General features: G+C 44.5%; 1 long non-coding RNA gene across 1 annotated transcript in view; it reads left to right on the top strand.

Annotated features, from left to right (window-relative positions):
- LOC141581138 (uncharacterized) overlaps positions 1-27,644 on the top strand; it is a 40,124-nt gene continuing 12,480 nt past the window's right edge. The window contains exon 1 of the long non-coding RNA XR_012513680.1: positions 1-505. This is a non-coding gene — a long non-coding RNA (uncharacterized LOC141581138). The remainder of the gene's footprint in view (positions 506-27,644) is intronic.

Consider the following 27,644-nt stretch of genomic DNA (forward strand, 5'->3'; position numbering starts at 1 on the left):
GTGTCACCTGTATGGAGATTTGTATAGACACCACCACAATCAACATACAGAATTGTTTCCTCACCATAAGGAACGCCCTCCCCATACTGTCTGTGTCTTAATTTCCTCTTTACCTGTCTGACTTCTCCAGCAGGTGGTGAGCCTGCTCCGATCAGGATTCTGCTCACTGCTGAACCTTCTAGGACACAGAGTAGATGCTCAGAATACAGGAGTTGAACAACGAGTGAACGAATCCGGAAGTCTTTCCAGGTGAACTGCGCATGCCCAGCCCTGTGCTGTGGGGGCTTCCGGGAGAGTGCGATGTGGCTTCCGGGAGAGTGCGATGTGGCCTCCGGGAGAGTGAGATGTGGCCTCCGGGAGAGTGAGATGTGGGCTCCCGGAGAGTGAGATGTGGCCTCCGGGAGAGAGAGATGTGGCTTCCTGTCCTCTGGTGGTGACTGAGGACCTGGGCCTCTTGCAGGGAGGAGACTGCAGTTCCGAGCCTGTGACTTCCAGCGGCGAACAGGTGAGCCCAAAGCCGACGGTGCAAGACGAGCCATTTTCTGCTTCTCATGTTTGGTTTTAGGACACCCATGATGGGCATCTTGTAAGGGACATAGTTGGGGTTCCTGAGATCTTCACTCTTGCCTCATAAGCCTGACTACACTCAGAGTCCAGCACCACCACCCCCACCCCCCCACCCCCCCCCGGAAAGTCCAAAGCCATTTCTACCGCTCAGATAAAACGTTATTTTTGTTGTCTTTTGACAAAAAGACAGTAACTGAGGCACTTCTCAAGCAGTTGTGTGGGGTCCTTTTAAAAGATTAATCCGTGCTCACAATTTTCCCAGCCAAACAGTTGAGAGTGGAGAAGCCCCTCTCTTTTCACCACCATCTCTAGCTCCACGTTGTAGGTGTCTTTGGATTTATATCCTGCCTGGCTACATAGAAGAGTTTAAAAAACAGACCCCGGAGGAACATTGCTTTTTGAGGCTTTTGTTTTGCTTTTGCTCGTTTCCTCCCTGTTTTATTTACTTGTTTGCAAACTCGCAGTTATTGGAAGAAATTTTCTGAGCACACATCGTGTAGACAAGATTAATTTTGTTCCCCAATCAATTTTATTTCTGTGACTAAAAAAAAAAAAAAAATTATCTTAGGTTTCAAAGGGTCTGGTGAATAAAATTAATTGCATCAACTAAATAAAATGCATTCTGTCCAATGCATATAGATGTTCTGTCCACAAGACAAATGGACTCGGTAGTAGAAGTCTCTCTGTGGGTGAAATGCATAATAATGTAATTACTTTGCCAACAAAATGCTAACTTGCTTTAATCATTCTGTTCACAGTATAATGTAAAGTGATTTAGTGAGTAAAATGAATCCACTACAAATTGTTTTATGGTCATAATGCAGCCCTTTGGTGGAATGTAAATTGATGATAATAATTTTATGGGCAAATGATTTTTCAATTAAAATGTCTTTTTATAGACAGAATGGGAGTGTTACAAATGGCTCCCAATAACCATGTGCCAAGTCACAGGCAGAACGGGCTGTCACCTGCATTAACCAAGCCTCAATTGAAAAGACTCAAAAGCTCAAAAGGTGATTTATTTTCATCAAAACTGTAATTTCCTTCCCTCCCACTTGAGAAGTATTTTCTTCCTGCCTTTACTGACCTAATAACAAAAATTAAATCTAGGGACCAACCCACCAATCACCAGCAGCCACATTTCCTTCCTGTGCCTTAATATACTACAACGGTATTGTTCATTAATAAGCTTTTAAACCAGGGCAATTGTTACTGCTATCTAACGTGGGCCCCATTATCTCTAGTGCAATAATTACGGCACCCATGAAAATGAAATAAATTATTAGGGTGGTTTTGAATTTGAAGGCTATGGATGAAGGAAATAAGGTTTTTACCCAGGCTAATTGTCATAATTTCTTTTTAGAAAGGTGTCATTTCTGACCAGTTATGACTTTGCTGTTTCAGCTTCCTAGGTGTTTGGAAACAGCCCCTTCTACAATGAGTTTGCCTAGGTAGGGAGAAGAGCTGTGTCCTTAAGCAGCCCCATTTGCTCTGCATCAGGCTGATCACACGAGTGAAGGGCCCTGGGTGCCCCCTTCTGCCCTTGTCCCATCCAGAAAGGTTGGAAACTTGGTCACCACCATCCTTTTCTCCTTAAGCAAGGCAGCTTCATTGCTGTCCTTGTTGAGGGTTCCACATTCTTTGCAATATCCTTTTCTGAAGGCCACACCCACTGTGAATGAAGCAAATGTCTTTTAAGGCTGCACAGAGAAGAGGTCATGTCAGAGACGGTGGGTAGTTGGTTATGTCAAAGGTGGCAGAAAGGTGAGTGAGGGCAGAGACAAAGTCACTAGAGCTGGGCTGGGAAGAAGCTGGCTCTGCTTCTTCCTGGCTGTGTGATCTTGAGCCATTCTCTCTGCTGTTATTTTTTCTTTCTTTCTTTTGAGACAGAGTCTCGCTTTTGTTGCGCAGGCTAGAGTGCAGTGGCACAATCTCGGCTCACTGAACCTCTACCTCCTGGGGTCAAGCAATTCTCTTCCCTCAGCCTCCTGAGTAGCTGGGATTATAGGCGCCCACCACCACACCCGGCTAATTTGTGTGTGTGTGTGTGTGTGTGTGTGTGTTTGTGTGTGTGTGTGTATTTTTAGTAAGGACAGGGTTTCACCATGTTGGACAGGCTGGTCTCGAATTCCTGGCCTCTGGTGATCTACCTGCCTTGGCCACCCAAAGTGCTGGGATTACAGGCTTGAACCACCATGCCTGGCCCATTCACTCTGCTTTTCTGAGCCTGCCTTTCTGCATCTACAGAGTAGGGATAAAATAGTACCTACTTGTAGATTATGGAGAAGATTGAATGAGACAATGTCCAGAAAGCACTCACATACAGCCATACACAGTAAGCAATGGCTGTTATTGTCACTGCAGTCACTACCACTCAGCTAGGCCCTGGAAATTATTCGATGGGGAAATAAGACAAACTATATAAGGAATAGCCCTCCTCTTAGGAAGCATGATCTAGGTGGGAACTTACTGATTTGGTGGAGTGAAAGATTCAGATGTTCTTTATCCTCTTCTGTTTTATGTGGAATCTCAACTTCCTGTGTTTTGGGGACTCACTGGAGTTTCTGACTGCACTCACAGCTCTCAAATTTTCTTCTTCTCTTCTTCCGAGGCTGTCAGAGTCCCTCAAAGGCGATTGCTCACCCCAACAGCATTGTTCATACCCATGGGAAGAACGCCAGGGCATTGCTCAAGGTATTGTCACCTTGGGCTCCTGAAGTTTGAGATGAGTTGTACTCTTAGCTGATTAGTGAGCATCCCCTTTCTCTATTCTGGTTCACAGTTGGTCGAATTCAAGATCAGAGGCAGGGCTGCTGCAGGCCCAGGGGGCTCCTTCTGAAGCCAGCTCTGCAGCCTCCGTCTAAAGACTTTCTTTGCGCAAAATAGCAGGGCTGGTGGAGCTGGGTGGGCCAGGCAGCAGGCATTCTTGTCTTCTTGTAAAAGCACATGATAGGTGAGAGGGAGCTACTTTTCTCCTCTCAGTTCAATTAGCCAAGCTTTGTTTCTCTGGGAGCCATGATGAGTTCCAGCAAGGGAACATGACCAGTGTGTTTACTGCCAGACGGTGGCTTGCTGTGCTGATGAAATCATGAGCCACCCATGGGTGGGACTACACTGAGCATCCAGGGCCTAGCGCAGGACTGAGCAGGGGCTTGGGCAGGTACTGCGTCCATCCGCAAACAGGCCCATTTGGCAGAAACTTAAAGAAAGATAAGCAGAGAGGAGATTACTGTCTTCTCTTCGGATTCCCTCTCTGCCCCATGGTAGCTCCCCAGGACCTGTCCTATCTCCCCTTTCATTAGTTTGGGTGATCAGACCTGCGGTTGCCTCCATGAGCAGTGGCTTCAGGTGGGAGGCCAGGAGGTGGCCAGGGAGCTGAGTGGACTCAGGGCAAACGGTTACCAGCATGCTTATATTTACGCCTCACAACAGCCCTATGAGGTACTGTTATCAGCCAGAGCTTACACAGTTAGTGAGCCTGAGAGCCCAGTTTTGGACTGGCTTCAGAGGCTTCGTTCTCTCTCCCACGATGCAGCTCCTAATGAGATAGGTTAAATGGAAATCAGCCATCCACCCACTTACTTCTTCTTCAATCACTGCACATTTCTCAGTCATCTGTTACTCATCAGGGAAGATGGGGACAAAGTGGAGCAGGACACAGTCACAGCACCGAGAAACTCAAAGACGGTAGGAAGAGGGAGACATCCCAGAGAAATGAATAACTTCAGTGTGGAATTTCTTTTGAAACCTCCTTCTCTTAAGGAAGATGATTTTTAAAAGACTAAACAGAAGAAAACACATAGTTATACCTGTTCAAAAATTCTAAAATGTGGTCATCGCCTGCTAATTCCTGTTGAGATGACCTAAAACGATTGCATTTTAGCAAACACTGAATTGTGTCAAACACCTAGGCATTCCTGAAAACCGGCTTTTAGAGAATTGGAGAATCCCAGTGATGGCACAAGCCTTGGTGAGACTCCAGCCGTCAGGGCATTCCTCTCGGTGGGTTTCAGTCAAGTGGGAGAGGAGACCAATGGGACCTGCCCAGGTCTGCTAAGCTGGCTCCTCCTCTGCTCACTTTTGGGTCACTCTGGGAAAAAAAGTCCTATTTGAAACTGTGCTTTTAGGAAGTCACAAACTTTTTTTTAAAATGCTTCATTGAGATATAATTCATTTTATTTTATTTTACTTTTTTGTTTGAGAACGAAGAGATGAAGATTTTCATGCACACTCACACTTAAGATAGTTGTAATTTTTTGAAATCAGATAATCTTTCTTGAAGATTATTTTTGGCCTTTTCTGATTTACTGGATAAATTCCAGGGGGAAAAAAAAAAAGTTCAAATGTAGAGTAACAGGAAGCCATTTGTTAATTAAGCTGAGAAAGAGTAGCAAATAGATTAAAGAAACCTGAAGTCCTGTTTCTGAGGAGTCATTTCAAGTTCTGCTCAGCTCGGTGGAGAGCTATACAACGCAGCTCCGAGCTGCCATGAAGATGTGCATAGGAATGCGGCTGTCAACACTCAGATGAACTTGCATGCATGACTCAAACCGAAACGTTAACCAGCCTCACAGAATCTATTAAAAAGCCAATCAGCAGGACAAGAGAGGGAGCCAGAGCCTGGTGCAAAGAAGACTTTCAGTGCAACGTGACCCAGTTCTGCAGCAAAAATGCCGCTCTGCCTTGAATCAGTGTTTTGAAAAATCAGTGACTGACTTGGGGAAGACAATGTGGAAAATTAGTGTCCCATTGGACGGTTTTTCTGCTTCTGCACCAACTCTGCAACCTGCCTCGGTCAGACCAGGCTCAGGAACTGAAAACGGCGATTTCTTTATGGTACCTTCCTTAGACTGGTGTCAAAGCTCAGATACGATTCTGGTTTTATTTGTTTATTTCCTGCTGATAAGGGTAGGATCAGTAATTTAAAAGCCAAGTTTTCCTTTGTTTTGTATTTTGGGCATTGTGTTAAATATGTATAATTACTTTTGTTTTTTGAATCTCATGATAAAATAACCTTGATATAGAAGGTTTTTTTTTTATAGTATTTTATTTTTCTGCCTCATTTATTTATTCCAACTAACTCAGTCTAGTTCAGTTTTTTTCATGCACTCCATTAGTAAAGACTTTTCAGCCTGTCCTCTCAGTAGATCAGTATTTATTTATTTATCAACTATAAATATGTACTACTATTATTTTTATCTAATTTCTAAAGGCACAATTGGCACCTAGGACCTATTATTATTAATAAAAAAAGATATAAATTATCTTGAGTGTTTTGTTCATTTTTGTTGACCTTTTTGGACCAGTAACGTAATGAGCTAATCAGGGTTTTTAACCTCACAATGTGGCTAAGAAGGAGTCTAAACTGGGCGTCGGAGTTCCATCACCCTGTTTTGCTGTTGGTCCGTTGTGCTCATATTATCAGTACAGAGATAAGGCAGAAACCCTTTCTGAGGAGCCTGCCAGCCCCATCACCCCAAGCATGGGAATAAATAAAAATCCTGAGTTCCTTCAAGGAAACTTCAAAGCATCTAGTGAGCCATGAGAAGTAAATAAACAACTTGATAAGCAAGAAAGTAATAAATAGGAGCTTAAAACAATGGTGGAGGAAGTTAGAGTTAGGAGATGTTTGGTTTCTATAGAAACTAAAGATAACATCTTATATGATCCTGAGTTGTGTTTTGGAAAGTATGCTTCCCACTGAGGACCCACATCAAATAGATCTACGGGCATTAGACTTCGGAGAGAGGAAAACTGAAGACTCAGCTCTGACCACTTTTCTTTCTTCTAAATTGCTTCCTGGAGTAAGTCATGGCCGTGGACCAGATATCATGTTTCTTTTTCTGCGGATCTCGGCTATTTAAACAAAGCTTCTCTTCCTTAACTAATTGCAGATGAGAAAATCTTCGAATCTACCTATGACCTGTAAACCCTCGCTTCAAGATATTTTAGTCCAGATGAATATATATATATATTTTTTTAAGCAAGAAAACACATTTAATTGAAAGATTGTTGGGAGAAGTCTCAGAATCAAGTTCGGGAGGAGAGACAGAGGATTAGCTCCAAAGAATCTGTTGAAAGAACTCTTCTCCAGAGTGGTGTCATTAAGTGATTGGGCTCCTGGGTAGCTGTCTTGAAGTTTCACATTTTTGAGAGATGGGCTGTCTTGGCTTAGGTCAAGTGCCTGTCTTATTTATTTATTTTTTTAATTATTTTTTTATTGCATTTTAGGTTTTGGGGTACATGTGAAGAACATGCAAGATTGTTGCATAGGTACACACAAGGCAGTGTGGTTTGCTGTCTTCCGTCCCCTCACCTGTATCTGTCATTTCTCCCCATGCTATCTCTTCCCACCTCCCCACCCCCCCATCCCTCCCCCATTTCCCCCCAACGGACCCCAGTGTGTAGTGCTCCCCTCCCTGTGTCCATGTGTTCTCATTGTTCAACACCCGCCTATGAGTGAGAATATACGGTGTTTGATTTTCTGCTCTTGTATCAGATTGCTGAGAATGATGGTTTCCAGGTTCATCCATGTCCCTACAAAGGACGTGAACTCATCGTTTTTGATGGCTGCGTAATATTCCATGGTGTATATGTACCACATTTTCCCTATCCAGTCTATCATCGTTGGGCATTTGAGTTGGTTCCAGGTCTTTGCTATTGTAAACAGTGCTGCAGTGAACATTCGTGTGCACGTGTCCTTGTAGTAGAATGATTTATAATCCTTTGGATATATACCCAGTAATGGGATTGCTGGGTCAAATGGGATTTCTATTTTTAGGTCCTTGAGGAATCGCCACACTGTCTTCCACAATGGTTGAATTAATTTACATTCCCACCAACAGTGTAAAAGTGTTCCTATTTCTCCACATCCTCTCCAGCATCTGTTGTTTCCAGATTTTTTAATGATCGCCATTCTAACTGATGTGAGATGGTATCTCAATGTGGTTTTGACTTGCATTTCTCTGATGACCAGTGATGATGAGCATTTTTTCATATGTTTGTTGGCCTCCTGTATGTCTTCTTTTGTAAAGTATCTGTTCATATCCTTCGCCCATTTTTGAATGGGCTTGTTTGTTTTTTTCTTGTAGATCTGCTTTAGTTCTGTGTAAATTCTGGATATCAGCCCCTTGTCAGATGGGTAGACTGCAAAAGTTTTTTCCCATTCTGTTGGTTGCCGATTCACTCTACTGACTGTTTTTTTGCCGTGCAGAAGCTGTGGAGTTTGATTAGGTCCCATTTGTCTATTTTGGCTTTTGTTGCCATTGCTTTTGGCGTTTTGGTCATGAAGTCCTTGCCTACACCTATGTCCTGAATGGTTTTGCCTAGATTTTCTTCTAGGGTTTTTATGGTGTTAGGTCTGATGTTTAAGTCTTTAATCCATCTGGAGTTAATTTTGGTGTAAGGTGTCAGGAAGGGGTCCTGTTTCTGCTTTCTGCACATGGCTAGCCAGTTTTCCCAACACCATTTATTAAACAGGGAGTCCTTTCCCCATTGCTTGTTTTTGTCAGGTTTGTCGAAGATCAGATGGTTGTGGGTATGTTGTATTTCCTCTGAGGCCTCTGTTCTGTTCCATTGGTCTATATCTCTGTTTTGGTACCAGTACCATGCTGTTTTGATTACTGTAGCCTTGTAGTATAGTTTGAAGTCGGTAGTGTGATGCCTCCTGCTTTGTTCTTTTTGCTTAGAATTGACTTGGCTATGCGGGCTCTCTTTTGGTTCCATATGAAGTTTAAGGTGTTTTTTTCCAGTTCTGTGAAGAAGATCATTGGTAGCTTGATGGGAATAGCGTTGAATCTGTAAATTACTTTGGGCAGTATGGCCATTTTCACAATGTTGATTCTTCCTAACCATGAACATGGAATGTTTCTCCATCTGTTTGTATCCTCTCTTACTTCGTTGAGCAATGGCTTGTAGTTCTCCTTGAAAAGGTCCTTTATGTTCCTTGTTAGTTGTATTCCTAGGTATTTTATTCTCTTTGTAGCAATTGTGAATGGCAGTTCGTTCTTGATTTGGCTCTCTTTAAGTCTGTTACTGGTGTATAGGAATGCTTGTGATTTTTGCACGTTGATTTTGTATCCTGAGACTTTGCTGAAGTTGTTTATCAGTTTCAGGAGACTTTGGGCTGAGATGGTGGGGTCTTCCAGATATACAATCATGTCATCTGCAAATAGAGACAATTTGACTTCCTCCTTTCCAATTTGGATACCCTTTATTTCTTTTTCTTGCCTGATTGCTCTCGCTAGAACTTCCAGTACTACATTGAATAGGAGTGGTGAGAGAGGGCATCCTTGTCTAGTGCCAGATTTCAAAGGGAATGCTTCCAGTTTTTGCCCATTCAGTATGATATTGGCTGTTGGTTTGTCGTAAATAGCTTTTATTGTTTTGAGATACGTTCTGTCAATACCTAGTTTATTGAGGGTTTTTAGCATAAAGGGTTGTTGGATTTTGTCAAAAGCCTTCTCTGCATCAATTGAGATAATCATGTGGTTTTTGTCTTTGGTTCTGTTTATGTGGTGAATTACGTTTATGGACTTGCGTATGTTGAACCAGCCTTGCATCCCCGGGATGAATCCTACTTGATCATGGTGGATGAGCTTTTTGATATGCTGTTGCAATCGGTTTGCCAGTATTTTATTGAAGATTTTTGCATCTATGTTCATCATGGATATTGGCCTGAAGTTTTCTTTTCTTGTTGAGTCTCTGCCGGGTTTTGGTATCAGGATGATGTTGGTCTCGTAAAATGATTTGGGAAGGATTCCCTCTTTTTGGATTGTCTGGAATAGTTTCAGAAGGAATGGTATCAGCTCCTCTTTGTATGTCTGGTAGAATTCAGCTGTGAACCCATCTGGACCTGGGCTTTTTTTGGGTGGTAGGCTCTTTATTGCTGCCTCCACTTCAGACCATGTTATTGGTCTATTCAGTGTTTCGGCTTCTTCCAGGTTTAGGCTTGGGAGGATGCAGGTGTCCAGGAATTTATCCATTTCTTCCAGGTTTACTAGTTTATGTGCATAGAGTTGTTTGTAATAATCTCTGATGATGGTTTGGATTTCTGTGGAATCTGTGGTGATATCCCCTTTATCGTTTTTTATTGCATCAATTTGGTTATTCTCTCTTTTCTTTTTTATTAATCTGGCTAGTGGTCTGTCTATTTTGTTGATCTTTTCAAAAAACCAGCTCCTGGATTTATTGATTTTTTGAAGAGTTTTTTGTGTCTCTATTTCCTTCAGTTCTGCTCTGATCTTAGTTATTTCCTGTCTTCTGCTAGGTTTTGAGTTTTTTTGATCTTGCTCCTCTAGCTCTTTCAATTTTGATGATAGGGTGTCAATTTTACATCTCTCCTTTCTTCTCATGTGGGCACTCATTGCTATATATTTTCCTCTAGAGACTGCTTTAAAAGTGTCCCAGAGATTCTGGTATGTTGTGTCTTCGTTCTCATTGGTTTCGAAGAACATCTTTATTTCTGCCTTCATTTCATTGTTTATCCAGTCAACATTCAAGAGCAAGTTGTTCAGTTTCCATGAAGCTGTGCGATTCTGAGTTAGTTTCTGCGTTCTGAGTTCTAACTCGATTACACTGTGGTCTGAGAGACTGTTTGTTATGATTTCTGTTCTTTTGCATTGCTGAGGAGTGATTTATTGCCAATTATGTGGTCAATTTTAGAGTAGGTATGATGTGGTGCTGAGAAGAATGTATATTCTGTAGATTTGGGGTGGAGAGTTCTGTAAATATCTATTAGGTTTGCTTGCTCCAGGTCTGAGTTCAGGTCCTGGATATCCTTGTTGATTTTCTGTCTGATTGATCTGTCTAATATTGACAATGGGGTGTTAAAGTCTCCCACTACTATTGTGTGGGAGTCTAAGTCTCTTTGTAAGTCATTAAGAACTTGCCTTATGTATCTGGGTGGTCCTGTATTGGGTGCGTATATATTTAGGATTGTTAGCTCTTCTTGTTGCAGTGATCCTTTTACCATTATGTAATGTCCTTCTTTGTCTCTTTTGATCTTTATTGCTTTAAAGTCTATTTTATCAGAGATGAGAATTGCAACTCCTGCTTTTTTTTGCTCTCCATTTGCATGGTAGATCTTCCTCCATCCCTTTATTTTGAGCCTTTGTGTATCCTTGCATGTAAGATGGGTTTCCTGGATACAGCACACTGATGGGTTTTGGCTTTTTATCCAGTTTTCCAGTCTGTCTTTTGATTGGGGCATTTAGTCCATTGACATTTAGGGATAGTATTGTTATGTGTGAATTTGATACTGTCATTTTGATGCTACCTGGCGGTTTTGTTGGTTAGTTGATGCAGATTCTTGATTGTGTTGATGCTTTTTTACCATTTGGTGTGTTTTTGGAATGACTGGTACTGGTTGTTCCTTTCTATGTGTAGAGCCTCTTTCAGGAGTTCTTGTAGGGCAGGTTTGGTGGTGACGAAATCTCTGAGTGCTTGCTTGTTCACAAAGGATTTTATTTTTCCTTCACTTATGAAGCTTAGTTTGGCTGGGTAGGAGATTCTGGGTTGAAAGTTCTTTTCTTTAAGGATGTTGAATATTGGCCCCCAATCTCTTCTGGCTTGTAGGGTTTCCACTGAGAGATCTGCTGTGAGTCTAATAGGCTTCCCTTTGTGGGTAACCCGACCTTTCTCTCTGGCTGCCCTTAGCATTTTCTCTTTCATTTCAACCCTGGTGAATCTGACGATTATGTGCCTTGGGGTTGCTCTTCTTGAGGAATATCTTTGTGGTGTTCTCTGTATTTCCTGGATTTGAATATTTGTCTGCCTTGCTAGGTTGGGGAAGTTTTCCTGGATAATATCCTGAAGAGTATTTTCCAGCTTGGATTCATTCTCTTCATCACATTCAGGTACACCTATCAGACGTAGATTGGGTCTTTTCACATAGTCCCACATTTCTTGAAGATTTTGTTCATTCCTTTTTGTGCTTTTTTCTCTGTTCTTGCCTTCTCTTTTTATTTCATTGAGTTGATCTTCGACCTCTGATATCCTTTCTTCTGCTTGGTCAATTTGGCTGTTGAAGCTTGTGCATGCTTCAAGAAGTTCTCGTGTTGTGTTTTTCAGCTCCATCAATTCTCTTATATTCCTCTCTATGCTGTCCATTCTCGTTAGCAATTCGTCCAATCTTTTTTCAAGGTTCCTATTTTCTTTGCGTTCGGTTAGAACATGTTCTTTTAGCTCACTGTAGTTTCTTACTACCCACCTTCTGAAGTCTGATTCTGTCATTTCATCACCCTCCTTCTCCATCCGGTCTGGTTCCCTTGCTGGTGAGGAGTTGTGATCCCTTTTAGGAGGAGAGGTGTTCTGGTTTCGGGAGTTTTCTTCCTTTTTGCGCTGGTTTCTTCCCATTTTTGTGGGTTTATCCACCTGTTGTCTTTGTAATTACTGTCTTTCAGATTGGGTCTCTGAGTGAGCTTCTAGTTCGTGGATGCTGAAGTTACTTCTTCTTTTTTTTTTTTTTTTTTTTTTAAGCTTTCCTTCTAACAGTCTGGCCCCTCTGCTGTAGGACTGCTGAGGTCCTCTCCAGGCCCTGCTTTCCTGGGGGTCACCTGCAGCAGCTGCAGAACAGTAAGGGTTGCTGCCAGTTTCCTCTTCTGCTATCTTTGTCCCAGAAGGATGCTCGCCTACTGTCAGTCCGTTCTCTCCTTTATGAGGTGCGTCTTTGGATCTATGGGGGTCAGGGAGCTACTTGAGGAGACAGTCTATCTTTTATTGGGGCTTAAGTCCTGAGTTGTGAGCTCCGTTGTTCGTTCAGAGCTGCTGGGCAGGTATGTTTAGGTCTCCTGCAGCTGAACTCATAAAGCACTTTTTGTTGCCAGGCGCTCTGTCCCAGGGAGTTGGAGCTTTATGAGTTTCCGTTGCACTGCTGCCTTTTTTGATTTTTCTTTCAGGTCTGACCCACCCAGCTAGCAGCACGCCTAGCCACTGCCTGCCCGCAGGGGCTTTGCTGAGCTGCTGTGGGCTCCACTCAGCTGCCCTGCGCTCTTCCCTGCAGTCCTGTTTATATGGGCGTAATTAGAACTGTCTCGGCAACGGTGGCCCCGCCTCTGTTATGGTGGACTCTCTCTGTTGTGGCGGGTTGCCTCGGCAATGGCAGCCTGCCTCCGTAGGGGTGGAGAGTCTCAGTAATGGCGGAAGCCCCTCCCCCACCGAGCCGGACCATCCCGGTTCAGCTGTGCTTGGTTTGAAGGGCTCAACCCAGAGGGTTTCCAATCACTGTTTTTGTTTTCGTTGTTGCTGGGGGTGGAGGGGTGGGACCATCCGAGCCTGATCACCTGGCTCCGGGACTCAGAGTCTTTTCTTTTAAGTTGAACGACCGCGCCTTCCAGTCGCTTGTTGAAAAGGCGCCGGGATCTCCCGTGCTGCGACTCACTGAGTCGGCTCGAACTGCGGAGCCGGCTCCTGGCAGATTTTTTGCCTAGGAATCTCCTGGCCTGGCTCGCTATTTCAGATGAATGGGCAACTCTGCCGTCTCAGGGCTCCGATCGCCAGCTAAGAGGGCTCCCAGACCAGTGTCTTTTGTAAGGAGAACCGCAGCAACAGGGCGTGGTCACAGCAGCCGCGCGGGCGGAATCAGCCCCACGGGGGCCAAAACAGCCGCACCGGCTGGGACTGCAACGCTGGCGACTCCTCTGCCTGGGTATCTCCTGGGCTGTGGGCAATAAGAGTTCATTTGGAAATGCGGCGTCCACTCACCCTCTGCACTTTCACTGGAAGCCGAAGTCCTGAGCTGTTCTTAGGCGGCCATCTTCCCAGCATTCAAGTGCCTGTCTTGATCCAAACTATGCTGGGATGCAGAGTTCCCAAATGAATATATTACCTTCAGTCTTAATTTATAACTTTGCCTATAGCTTCTGCTTTTCTGAAATTTACCCCTGCCTTTAAAAACCCATGCTTGTGAGTCACTGGGGAGGTCAGGTGTTAAGCGTGATCTTCCTGATGTGTTTTGTTTGGTGCCCTGCAAATAAATGACCTTGTTTCTCCTGCTGCAACACCTCAGCGTGGATGTGTGTCTTTACTGTGCAAACCTCAGTTCAGCTCAGAAACAATATCATCTCTAGTCTACAGTTTCTCTGCAGGAATCTTCATAAGCCTTCTGTCCATTGGTGAATGTTGGTTTGGTTAAAACATGACGTCACCATCCATAAGTCCACTAACCAAGCCAAGTAACCTGCAAAAACTCCACTTGCTTCTGATCTGTGAAACCCCTCCCTCTCTCAAGGGACCTCATGGACCACATGGGACTTGTGTTCATCTGATAAAAATATCTGAGAGCAAGATCCAGAGACAATCATGTATTAAATATTAGTAAACACAGCTTTTCTTGTTAAATGTTTTCCTCCTGAGCCCAGTGGATGGTCCTGTGCATCCCTTGAGGTGCATGTAATTCCTCTGGAGAAGATGTCTGACTCCATCGGCCTCTCTCCGGATCTGAGGACCCTGCAAACACACCACAGTGGGGAGGCTTGGGGAATGCGAGCTGGTCAAGGGAGTTCTGAGATTAGCAGGGCGTGGGCCATGTGGTTACCAAATTCCTGACATGAACATGACGTCAGGAAAGAACTTGTGAGATGTGAAATTGTCAAGGAAAACCTTCACCTGCATCACAATTTTTGTAGCAGAAAATGACCACAAACTCCCTTTCGAACACTGAACCAGGAAGGAAGTGGTGATTTATTTGGCCAGGAGCTTCGGTGGGCCCGAATGTCCTGCTAACTGAGCTCCTTGAAAAAGAAAATCCTTGTCTTTTTAAAGGCTTACAATTCTAGAAATTATGTGTGAAAGGGTCTTGATCTTACAACTCTAGAAATTACATGTGAAAGAGTTTTGATCCATGAAGTAGGCATGGGGTACTTGACTTAGGTGAGGGTCTGGTATGTTTAAGTAAAAGCAATGCCTCTAGAAAGATTCCTCTATATCATATCTATGATTTATAGAGGGGATCGTGGTTAGCAGTAAGGGTCTTATCCTTAACCTGGCCAGCGGTGCCAGCCAGTCCCTCTTCTGGCTGACTTCTAACTTCTCCTTTTGAGATGCAATGTAGAAGGCTGAAGGGGAAATGGCCTTAGAAGCTGAAGACAATTAAGGGTCTCCTTCCTCATTTTGACTTCATATTTTTGGGTATTAAACCGTGTGAGTTAAACCTTCTTTCTTCTGCCTGACGCTCTGGTCTTTGACTTGGTTTTGAATCTGATGGTACAGTACCACCAAATTACCATGTGAACTGTAAACATGGTAAGCTCCCATATATGTTCAACCATAGCATTTAATGTCAGGTAGTATTGATGGATCTTTAAGTTCAACAATAAAAAACTTAATTGGGGCCGGGCGCAGTGGCTCAAGCCTGTAATCCCAGCACTTTGGGAGGCTGAGGCGGGTGGATCACGAGGTCAAGAGATCGAGACCATCCTGGTCAACATGGTGAAACCTCGTCTCTACTAAAAATACAAAACATTAGCTGGGCATTGTGGCGCATGCCTGTAATCCCAGCTACTCAGGAGACTGAGGCAGGAGAATTGCCTGAACCCAGGCGGCGGAGGTTGCGCTGAGCCGAGATCGCGCCATTGCACTTCCAGCCTGGGTAACAAAAGTGAAACTCCGTCTCAAAAAAAAAAAAAAAAAACTTAATTGGGTTTTGTTTTTCTTTAAAATCTTGTGCCTCTTCAATCTTAGCAGCCTTTTGTTCCTGCCTGTTACATGGATGTGTGCTATATCTTGCCACCCACCAGGCCATCTAGTCTGAGTTCCTCATATAACCCAGGAAAATGCGAGGCATAGAGTGGGTTCTAAAACAAAACTTTACATCAGAAGATAGAAACTGGCCACACACAGGAAAATGCAGCCGTGAGATGCATATCCCTGCAGATGTTAACGTGGTTTTTGTTAGTTGCCAGCATTTGTAAGTTACAGATGTTGCTTGAAGAGCCAGATATCCAGCTTTCTTGAGAAAGAGAAGACCTAGGGAGGCTCACCTGCACTCCTGGGGGGAAACTATCAGCTGGAGCTGACCTGTCACTGCCCTTCTCTGCAATTCAGACACTCACCAGGCTGTCCCACTAGTGGGACACAACACCACTCCCTGTTGATCCCTGACATGAAAATGGAGCATCCGTTGCTCATTTACCATAGTTCCTGTGCTTTGGGTTTGACTAGAAGAGAGATAGGCTGATCGACTCTTCGTTGACCCTGTAGCAGATGCTCTTGGTGCCCTGTGTGTCTGCTCCATGCTCCCCTCTCATGCCTAAGGCAGCTTATTAATGGTCATGGTCACACTAGTTCATTTTTCTGTGTGTGGCTGCATTTTCCTGTGTGTGGCCAGTTTCTGTCTTCTGATGTAAAGTTTTGTTTTAGAACCCACTCTGTGCCTAGCATTTCCCTGGATTATATGAGGAACTCAGACCAGATGGCCTGGTGGGTGGCAAGATATAGCACACATCCATTCCATGCAACAGGCAGGAACAAAAGGCTGCGAAGATTGAAGAGGCACAAGATTTTAAAGAAAAACAAAACCAAATTAAGTTTTTTATTGTGGAACTTAAAGATCCATCAATACTGCCTGACATTAGATGCTACACATATATGGGAGCTTACCATGTTTACGGTTCACATGGTAATTTGGTGGTACTGTACCATCAGATTCAAAACCAAGTTAAAGACCAGAGCGTCAGGCAGAAGAAAGAAGGTTTAACTCACACGGTTTAATACCCAAAAATATGAAGTCAAAATGAGGAAGGAGACCCTTAATTGTCTTCAGCTTCTAAGGCCATTTCCCCTTCAGCCTTCTACATTGCATCTCAAAAGGAGAAGTTAGAAGTCAGCCAGAGGAGGGACCGGTTGGCACCACTGGCCAGGTTAAGGATAAGACCCTTACTGCTAACCACAATACTAGTTCAGACCAGAAGTGCTTGCAAGTTACTGCTGCCCAGAGCAGCCAATAACCAATGACAAATAGAAGTTGGTGGGTAAAAAGAAGAGTCCTCACTGCCTTGCCTCCAGGTGAAGTATCTGCAGCAAGCTCCATTCTTCGTCCGAGAGTCCCCGGCTTCCAGGGGTGAATGGAGCCCGATTGCCTGAGTGCTTGAGAGCTCATTCTTCATGGCCTCCCTTCCTCTCTTGTCCTGTCTGACCTCTCCTCACCGGAGGATCACTTCCCAGAGAAATGACTTATTTCCAAACCCTTGTCTCAGAATTTTGTGTTTAGAAAATCCGAACTCACGCTCTTGTTTCTATCAGAAGTGAAGGAAAGATTGTGAGAACTCCATGTTTCAAGAAACTTGGAATTAAATCATACCTTTATTAGCTTAATGGACATGTGCAAATAGACTTTACTTTCACATGTATCTGTTAAAGAATATCCCCAGACCACTTCACCTACTCACATTACAGTTGTATAGGCATCTAAATTGGAAAATCCTGTTTTAATAGACTAAATAAAGAGCAAAAATATCTAAATTACCTCTTACTGTTCTTAAGCTTTTTAAAAGCTTTCTGAGCTTTAAGAAAGCTTCTGAGATTGAAATAAAAGCTACAACATGAAATACAATTAAAACCCCTTTTACTCTTCTAGAACTCACATCAAGGCCAGTTCCCTGCAGCCTCAAAACAAATACAAGCTAAGAGTTGAAATAGTCCCTATGCAGTCACTAGAGTTTCAGGGCATGGGTGCTTCTTGGTGTCTGCTTTGCCTAAGCATGTCATGGTAGATGCACAAGCCTTTAAAATAACTTTTTCTCATTTTCTGATCAATGAGTTTGATGATGAAGCCCTTTGAAGTGCCTGTAGTCCCAGCTACTTGGGAGGCTGTGGTGGGAGAATCACTTGAACCTGGCAAGCAGAGGTTGCAGTGAGCTGAAACCATGCCACTGCACTCCAGTCTGGGCAACAGAGTAAGATTTCATCTTAAAAGCAAAAAACAGGCCGGGTGCAGTGGCTCGTGCCTTTAATCCCAGCACTCTGGGGAGGCTGAGGCAGGCGGGTGGATCATGAGGTCAAGAGATCGAGACCATCCTGGTCAACACGGTGAAAACCCATCTCTACTAAAAATACAAAAATTGGCTGGGCATGGTGGCGCGTGCCTGTAATCCCAGCTACTCGGGAAGCTGAGGTAGGAGAATTGCCTGAACCCAGGAGGCGGAGGCTGCAGTGAGCTGAGATTGCGCCACTGCACTCCAGCCTGCACCTGGCAACAGAGGAAGACTCTGTCTCAAAAAAACAAAAACGAAAAACAAGAAAAACAGAAGAAACGTTGCAACCATTATACTATATATCTCTATCTACCTAATAAAAATAGTAAAGAAAACTTAAATTATTGTCTTCATTTAGGTTTTCAACTGCCTTCAAGCAGAAAAGCTTTTTCTTTTCTCATGTTGGCTCTAAGAATGGAGAGAAGGTAGAGAAGAAGCAGAAAATATTAAAGTTCATTAAGGAACTTGTGTTTTTTGGCAACAACAGCAGAGTGGAGATTTGCACCTTTGCCATTAAGAGGCAGAAGAAGTCGCGAAGCTCCAGGTCGCTGAAGTGGAGCCCGTCTCTGAGCCGGGGTGGGCTTCTGACATTGCGACGTATTTAAAGCATTCTGGCTCTCTGTGAGGTCATCGGGCAAATGAGTCCTCGTTACCAGGCAACCTAGTCAGGCAAATAAAAGACAATGTGTACAATCTTAGGACCTGTGTAAAATTTCACAGAACCTAGAAGAAACCTGGCCCTGAGTGCATGAGAAAGTTAGCACTACAAGGAATTGATGCCATGGACTCATTTGTTTCATCCATTAAAATGAGTGATGTGAAATTGCCATTTTTACAGATGAGCCCTCAACGTGGGCAAGCACTGTCTGGGCAGCTGAGCCACAGATAGGGTGAAAAAACAGAAGAATTCATTCTTCCCTCTCTCTCTCCCCTGGAGCTGAACACTGTTCTTCTCCTGTCCTTAACACTCTGTGTCCACCAGCCTTTGGACTCTGAGACTTGCACCAGTGGCACCAGAAATCCCAGTCTGAAAGCCTGGGACTGAGTGTTGCTTAATGGACTGAGTCAACAATGGCTGAATCATGTCAATTTCATGTGGCTTCACCTAATATTTAAAAAAACTGACATAGATAACTAAAGGCTACGTTTGCCATATTGATTAAGGATGACCTAAGAAGAAACACGACTTAATCAGAACGTGGCTCTGCCCTCTAGATGCTCGCAGAAACCACCAATCTCAAGCTACCCACAAAAGATCCACTGCCAAGCTGCAGGGCATGTGGCATCAGGGAGGTGAACCTCGTCTGGGGCATCTGGTGGGCCTGCTGGTGGGAGACGCTGTGAATGGAGCTGGAAAGAAGAGGGGCATTTGGTGTACGGCCGGGTGATGGTGGTGCCGGGTCTCCTATATGTCCTGTTCTTTCTGTTTTGTTTTTTAGTTGTTTAAGCTTTTAAGTTCAGGGGTACAGGTGCAGGTTTGTTGGATAGGTAAACTTGGATCATGGGAGTTTGTTGTACAGATTATTTCATCACCAGGATATTAAGCCTAGTGGCCATTAGGTACTTTTCCTGATCCTCTCCCTCCTCCCTCGCCCCCTGCTCTTTAATAAGTCCCAGTGTGTGTTGTTCCCCTCTGTGTGTCCATGTGTTCTCATCACGTAGCTTCCATTTATAAGTGAGAACATACGTAAGTGGTTTCTGTTCCTTTGTTCTTTACATGTAACTATCCAGATGCTACGTCTTGTGTGGGAGAGCACTGGCATGTTTGTCAACATATGGACATTAATATTAAAGTAAAAATTGAGGTAGAGTGACCCAGAAGGAAGTGCAGGCTCACCAAGAAATAAATGAGTCCCTGTACTGGTGATGGAGGGCACTTTGTAATGAATATAGTATAAACTAACTTTTTTGCTTTTCCCCCTTTCCTTCCAAGGTTAATCTTTAAGAGCCAGCAGCATAGAAGAGCATTAAGATTTATTTGTCTCGTACACTCTGAGCTGTGGTTGTGACTTAAGTTTTTCATTTTGATGATAACTAAAAATCGCTTGTGTTCATTTCCATCTCAGCAGCCAGGGATCACTTGGATAGTATCTTCAATTTCTTTTGGGTACCATTTTCCGCTGGGGGTTGTTACCAGAACTCTAGCAAGAATGATAATTTGTTATAGCATGTGAACATGTCTGTAAATCCTTAAGGGCTTGTCATATTAGAAAGAATTTAACTGCATGATATGGGCAAAGAGCTGTAGAATCAATGATAAGAAAAAATAAGGAATGGCAGGTGGTTCAAATTGATATTGACATTGCACCGTGCGATCTGTCTCTACCCCATTATATCTGCCCTCACCCTGGAGGGATGTGGAGGCTCACTGACGCTGTGTCAAGGAAGAAAGGTTAAAGAGCATCGGTTTTGAATATGCTACATATTAGTTTCTTTTGTGAACGTGTGTTGGGAATGGCTGTCCCCAAAGCTGTAATTTGTATTTTAGCTTCAGGTCTCTTAAAGATGTAGAGATTGTGTTTGTCTGAAAACAGATGAGGATTTCAAACAAAGCTAGGCTATCATAGATAATGTGCTTCCTGTCAGTCAAAATACATCTGTGGTGGGAATTCTAGGCAGACTGATTATTTTTCTGCAAAAAATAAAATAAAATTTCCAGTTGGAATGAAAAAATGTTGGTGCAGGGAAACTGAAGGAAGATGCGCCTGATATTTCCAGAAAGGAATGTGTGATTTTCATCCTTTAAGACCCTCTGAAATAAAAGCCCTGTCCAGATCTGCGTGGGGTATGTTGATTAGGAGTCCCTAGCCCCTGGGGCTGGCTGGAACACACAGACACGAATCCAGCTTGGTTCAGGATGGTCCTTCCAGCTCTTTTGTCTTTATATGTTTAATCGAGGAGTAACCTTCCAAAAAAGTGAAGATTTAGCTTGGCCACTGGGAGCTAGAAAATGTTTTCATTTCTCTAGTGCCTCTCAGTTCTGATCTCCTTTGTTGTCTGTTCAATTTTAAAGCAGACCATTCATCTACCAAGAGGTAAACACAAATCTCTCTGTCGCATTTGATAGCAGTTTGAAATTAGTGGTGAATTAAATTTGGAATTCAGTGGTCCTGTGAATGATCAGATAGCACAAGCAGCGCCTTCATGAAAAGCAAGGAACTTTCTGTTGGATATAGGAGCAGAGCTGAGCCCATGCGTCTTGGACTGGGGCATGGCTACTTGAAGAGACACTCATTTTCTATTTGTGTTTTTCTTCTGCTGTTGGTTGGAGCCTGCTTGTTTTACAGGCTCAGGTCCTGGAGGTGTTGAACAAAGGGGCTGCATTCTCTGCAGATCAATTTCCTGAAGGTGATGCAATACAGAGGCCTTAGAAACCCCACCCTGCCACAGTAAAGTCCTAGAAGAAGAGCAAACAGCAATATGAATAAATTCATATGAAAAAAGTATTCTAGAAGCAGATTCTTCTTACATTGAGTTTTATAGAAAGAAAAGGTGACTTTTTGTGAATTAACTTTTCTGCTACATATTTACCAGAAAATCTGCAGATAACTATTTGATGCCAACACCCATTAAAATATTAGTACAGTTAATGGATGAGATGATGAAATACTCAGAGATGTGGTTCATAAGCATTGGGCAGCTAAACCTGGGATCAGAGCCCCCTGGGGATTGGAGGAAAAAATGTTATCTTGGGTGTGTGTGTGTGTGTGTGTGTGTGTGTCTGTGTGTGAAAGGGAGAAGAGCCACAAATACCTTTTGAAGATCTGGGAGACCTGTCCAGCGCAGTCTCTGAGCAGAGTTTCAGAACTACTTAGAGACATACAGTGCCTGTCTCTGCCTCCATGTTTGCGGCAGAAGTGCCGGATTGAATCAATTATTCTTCAGATTCATTCCAGCCTTGTTCTCAGAAATTAAAATTAATGCTTAAAACATATTTAAAAAAATCCTCGTCACTAATCATCTGATAAATGCAAATCTAAACCACAGTGAGACACCATCTCACACCAGTCAGAATGTTTTTTGTTAGAGAAAAGCAGACACTTCTGCTCCAGGAGTGGGAATGTAAATCACTCCAGCCACAGCGGAAAGCTGTTTGGAGATTTCTCAAAGAACTAAGAGTTGAACTATGATTTGATGCTGTAATCTCATTACTGGGTATATACCCACAGGAAAATAAATCTTTCAACCAAAAGGACACATGCACCCCTATCTTCATCACAGCACTATTCACAATAGCAAATACGTGGACCCAACCTGGATGCCTGTGAATGGTGGATTGGATAAAGAAAATGTGGTGTATACATACCACGAAATATGATGCATCCATAAAAAAAGGACAAAATCGTGTTCTTTGCAGAAACGTGAATATCATTAGAGGCCATAATCCTAAGTGGATTAATACAAGAACAGAAAGTCAAATACTGCATGCTCTCATAAGTGGGAGCTAAACGCTGAGGACACATGGATATAAAGATGGCAACAGTAGACACTGGGGACTAAGTAAGGGGAGAAGGAGGGAGAGAGGAAGGGAGGGAGAAGGGCTGGAGAACTTCCTAATGGGTACTATGCTCACTGCCTGGGTGAAGGGTTCAATCATACCTCAAATCTCAGCATTATGCAATATATTAATACTTCCATGACAATTCTGTTCATGTGCCCCCGATTCTAAAATATAAGTTGCAAAAAAGAAAAAGCAGCAAAAAATGAAATTAATATGTAAGAAAAACTGCTAGAAATTTTCAAAATCTGATAATGGCCATGGTGAGGAAAGGAAAGCGGGCTGGTGCAGCATTGAAGAGAATTTACAGAGATGGGGAGAATCAGACACTTCCCCCAGGAGACTGAGCCAGGGTGTGACTGCTTGTCCCCTCTACCATGAACTCAGGTCCAGCACAGTGCCCACCATAGGTCATGATTCGGTGCACAAAGAAATACAAAGAAAACAGTCATTGAGAAACCACCTTCCTGAAAGTCCTAACCAATGTTGTAACAGTAATTACAACATTGTTATTATTAGCATTTGACACCACTAGGAAGCAGCTCTGGGCCAGGTCCTGAGCTAAGTACCTCACATGCATTATCTGGTTTAATTGTCTCACGTACACCAAATCTAAAGTAAGTGGGGGCCATTTTCTTCTCCACGATGAAACAAAAGCTTAAACAGGATAAGTCGCTCAGCCGGAGTCCATGCTCCTAGCCATGGTGTTCCACTGTCATGCCTTGAGGTTCCTGCTGGGGTTGCCCAGGCTCAGTAATTTTCACTTCTGTGAGATGTAAGCTGCGTAGGTGCAGGAACCACGTCTGGCACCAACACTGCTGTGTCCCCAGAGTCTGGCACTGCACCTGGCACGTAGTGCGGGTGCATTCATGAGGATTGAATGGATGTTGGAGGGTTGCAGAGGTGCGGATACACACTGGGAGGCCCAAGTGGCATGGCCGGGCTGCAGAACGCTGTCCCTCCCTCTGCCTTAGCTCAGGGGCAGATCTCCCCCTACGGTAGCCACTGGTGGTACCCCACCCAGGAGCCTTTGATCTGGCCAGTGCAACCACTTCTCGCCTGCTGTGGGTGTCAGCTAAAAATGGCTCACACCTGGAAATGGCTCACACCTGCACCTTTTCAGGAGCATTATTATCGCTGGTGATGTCTCAGGGTTAGGCACCACCCCTCTTTTCTCTCCTTATAAGGATGGACCGTGCTCACGTCTGCGATGCAATTCACTCTCCAGAATTAGGATCAGGTGGAACAGAGACTGCTCCTGATAGCACATGGCTGCTTCTCCCTCCCTCATTTTCTAGCAAACTTACCTGAGAGCATCTCTCAAATGATGACTTGTCCAAGAATCCGTGTCTCAGGCTTGCGGTTAGAAAACATGACCTTGGATACTCTAGAATGTAAACCTTGGAAAGGAGGTTCCTGTGTATCTCCTATCACCTCTCTATCATACTCATGGAATATTCCAGCATCTTTCCGGACTTTTTGCTGAGGCCATATGGGGTGGTTATTGCTGCCTGTTCTCTAAAGGAGTTTAACACACACAAATCCCAATCTTCTTATATTTATTAGTGAAAAGGAAGGAGAGTGACATCAAACTCGGAAACTAGAAGGAGTTTCTGCAATACCCCAGTGCCTGCAGGGTGTGGGTATCTTGGTCTAAGATGGTGACGAAGATTGGATAACAGTACTGTCAAAAGCTCAAAATGCATCCCTGCTACAGGCTGGAACTCCTGTGTGTCACACCGAAGAAGGTGGATTATCTGCAAGCAGCACCCAAAGGAGCCCCTATACGGTTCTCAGGAAAAAGACACACAGCTCTTCTTACTGACAAGGATTCAATGGCAGACTCAGATTCTGTTCAAATTTAGCAAGACCTGAAACGACTTTGAAGTGGTTAAGGGGACCTTTTGGCTGTACTGATAAACACAGAGAGTCCAGAACGAGAGAGGACAAAGTGCCACCTTGCCTGGTGTGGCTGGCCTGCAGATGGGATGGTGGAGTCAGTTAGAGAGGCATCTGTTAGGCCGGTGACTGGCAGTCTACGTGGGAAAGGGCCAGAAGGAAAGGGCCTGGGAATCAGGTCACCTGGAGGACTGAGGATGCCGAGCCTGAAAAAAGAGGCAGAGTGGGGCCTGGCCGAGGAAGGCCTGGTGCTTCTGGAAGGGTGCCAGGTGGCTGCAGAGGGACATTTCACAGTGGGTGGAAGCTGCATAAGAGTTTGACCTCAGCATCAAGAAGTCTTTCCAGCAAAGTCACTCCTGCATTTGAAGGCTGCCCTGGTGGCTTCCCAGCAAGAGCTGTTCGAGCTGAGGCTTGAGGGCTGTTTGCTTGTGCTGAGGAATGGGACAGTGTGTGCTATGCACTGGTCTATATGAGGTGGCCTCTGGGTTCCCTTTGACTCTTTAAGACTCAGATTCTCTACATTGGGTTTGAATAGAGCCATATCTGGTGGAGATGCTCTGTTTACCTAAACACATTTGTGGGGAAAAGTCTTGAGAAAAATGTGTGGATAAAACCAAGACAAGACTCAGTCCATGACATTTATAAGATTTTTCAGCCTCAGCCCTCCAGCTTGGGCAGTGAGGCTGATGCTAGGGCAGCTGGACACATATCTTAAGCCCCTGAGGCAGCCTGTCTCCTTGGGAGCTGTGCTGTGCTTCCAGAGGGTTCCAAGGAAGCACGCCTTGGAAAATACCATCAGTGAAACATCCAGATGTGTTAGTTCTGCTGTTCCTGAGCCTTCTGACCTTGGAAAAGCCCTCTAAGTCTCTGTTTCCTGTGAAGATGACAATTTCTGCTGTGTCTACAGATGAGACATAAGAGGAGATGGGAAGAAACCCAGATAGGACTTCACATTTGCAGGCTCAGCAGGGTCAGAACCAGCCTGCTTCCCATCAGAAACCCTATGGCGTTTGCCGTGGAAGGTAGCAAGTTCCTTACGAGACCTGGTGAGGCTGCTGGGAAGATGGGAAACTGGGTCAGTGATGATAGGACCCAGGTAGGAGAGAATCAGAGCTCCCGGGCCCAGGAATCTGGAAGGCACTTCGAAGTGACCTCTGAGGCCCCATGAGTGGATGACCCCTGAGGGGAAAGCATGCAGGGAAAGAGCAGGTTCCCCAGGAACAGCTTGGAGTCAGAGAAGTCAGGCAGTGGGGGATTTACAGGACTGATCAAGGAGCTCAAAACGGGGAGTAGAAGCTGGAGAATCTGGAGAGGGGAAGAAAGAAAGCTGCCGACGTGTGGATTCATACAAGCCTACGATTACCAGCAGTGGATGTCAGGGATCATGGCAGGTGAAGAACGAGAGGAAACGCTGGGCCAGTGACGGGGAAGCCACCAGGGAGTGCGCTGGACAGGACTCTCTTGGTGCCACCTAACATTAGCAGAGTCACAAATGGTAACTACTGGCTGTTAAAAATCAAAGGAAGGATTGACTCAGAAGACCATAAAGAATACCAGGCTCTGGGCTTTTCAATCTCACTTCTCTCTGCTTATCGACCTCATTTTTTTTTTTGAGTTGGAATCTTGCTCCCTTTGTTCACGCTGGAGTGCAGTGGGGTGATTTCGGCTCACTGCAACCTCTCCCTCCTGGGTTCAAGCGATTCTCCTTCCTCAGTCTACCGAGTAGCTGGGATTACAAGCGTGCGCCACCATGCCTGGCTAATTTTTGTATGTTTAGTAGAGAAGGGGTTTCGCCATGTTGACCAGGCTGGTCTAGAACTCCTGACCTCAGGTGATTCACCTGCTTCAGCCTCCCAAAGTTCTGGAATTACAGGTGTGAGCCATGGTGCCTGGTCTGGTCTTGTCTTTAAAGGGGTTATTTTTTTACAAGGCAGGAAAACCTGACCACCCGTAGGTCCTCATCATCTTAACTGCTGACACACTGGACATACAACTGGAAAGCGGCCAGATCATATGGAAAGAAGGAACTTTGACCCACAACCCCCAGCAACCAACCCAGGAAACTGGCCCCCTTATCTACAATAAACAGGCCAGGAGGCCAATGTGATGTCAGACAGAGAAAAAGTCAGACAGTTCTCTCTAGTGAAAATCCAGAAAGCTCAACAATAAATTTTAAAACAACCCCAAATGATCAAGACTTGACTTATAATTGACGGATTTCCTAATGTTTGTCCCTGTTTCCAAATTAGGGCCAATCAGTTAAATCCAAATAGGCACCCCTAACCCGCCTCCTAGGACCCCTTCTTCTAGGTAGTGTGCCTTCAGCTTCCCTGTGCCAATAACATCCAATCAGGGCACATGCGAAGCCTTCCTTTGTTTCTACTCAAATGCTTTCCCGGCCGGGCGCGGTGGCTCAAGCCTGTAATCCCAGCACTTTGGGAGGCCGAGGTGGGTGGATCACGAGGTCGAGAGATCGAGACCAACCATGGTCAACATGGTGAAACCCCGTCTCTACTAAAAATACAAAAAATTAGCTGGGCATGGTGGCGCATGCCTGTAATCCCAGCTACTCAGGAGGCTGAGGCAGGAGAATTGCCTGAACCCAGGAGGCGGAGGTTGCGGTGAGCCGAGATCGCGCCATTGCACTCCAGCCTGGGAAACAAGAGCGAAACTCCATCTAAAAAAAAAAAAAAAAAAAAAAAATGCTTTCCCACTCCTCTGTCTGAATTTGCATGATGCTAACATGCAGATGGTGGTGGCTGGCTCCATTGAAAGCTCTGAATACATGGGCTTTCCTAGTTCTCATTTTGTTTGTCTTTTATTTCCACACGTCATGCCGCAGCTCCAGTTAGAAACCTTCACGACACCATTGCAATTGGTCTGCCTTGTGCTCTGTCCCTGGATCAAGCACCTCTGCTATTCTGGGTACGCAATATTTAGATTAGCTCAGGATAGGTGCTATCCCTCAGAAAGATGCAACAGCTCCCATTCTGATTAAATGCATAGATAGGGAAGGAGCGGTGTTACTAAGAGAAAGGAAGGCTCTGCGTCTCCGTAGCTGAGACAACTCGGATGGTTGGTGCTGAGGAGACCAAAGAGCTAATGTTCTCTAGAAAGAATTAGCAGGTGCAGCTGTTTAGACAGGTGCTCAGAGTGTGCATCTCATGTGAAGATGGAGTGGAGAAACGGGAAGTGATGGAGAGGCTGCGGCTGGAGGAGTCATGACTTCAGACAAAAACCCAGAGCTGAAATCGAGACTGGGTCAGAAGGAAGGATGACAGCCAAAATTACCCTGGGGTGGAAGCAGATAAGGAGCTGTGGACAGAAAGATGCCCCAAATCAAAGCAAGAGCTTGGGATTTTCCACCAAGCGATTTTCCCGAACCTTCTTCCCCCATTCAACCCTCCTATTCCTCCTCCTGATCTCCCTTTCTGCAAAAATAACAAACTAAGCGACAGAGGCTGAGTGTTGAAAAGGGCATGTGATGCGGGCTTCCTGGACCTTTGTCTTCTATGCTTCCTCCCCGCAAGCCCCAGACGCTGCCCCGTGACACCTGCCTCAGCCTCCGGCCTCAGCCTCTGCCTCTCCCCAGGAGGAGCTCTTGGTGCTCAGTGACTTCTCTGACAACGTGAAGCCGACTCCCCTGGATGATGACATCCATTCTGCTTTATTTATTCATCATTGCACTGGTGCGGCTTGGTGAGAAGGGA

This window comes from Saimiri boliviensis, chromosome 14 (genome assembly GCF_048565385.1).
Source record: "Saimiri boliviensis isolate mSaiBol1 chromosome 14, mSaiBol1.pri, whole genome shotgun sequence".
Lineage (NCBI taxonomy): Eukaryota > Metazoa > Chordata > Mammalia > Primates > Cebidae > Saimiri > Saimiri boliviensis.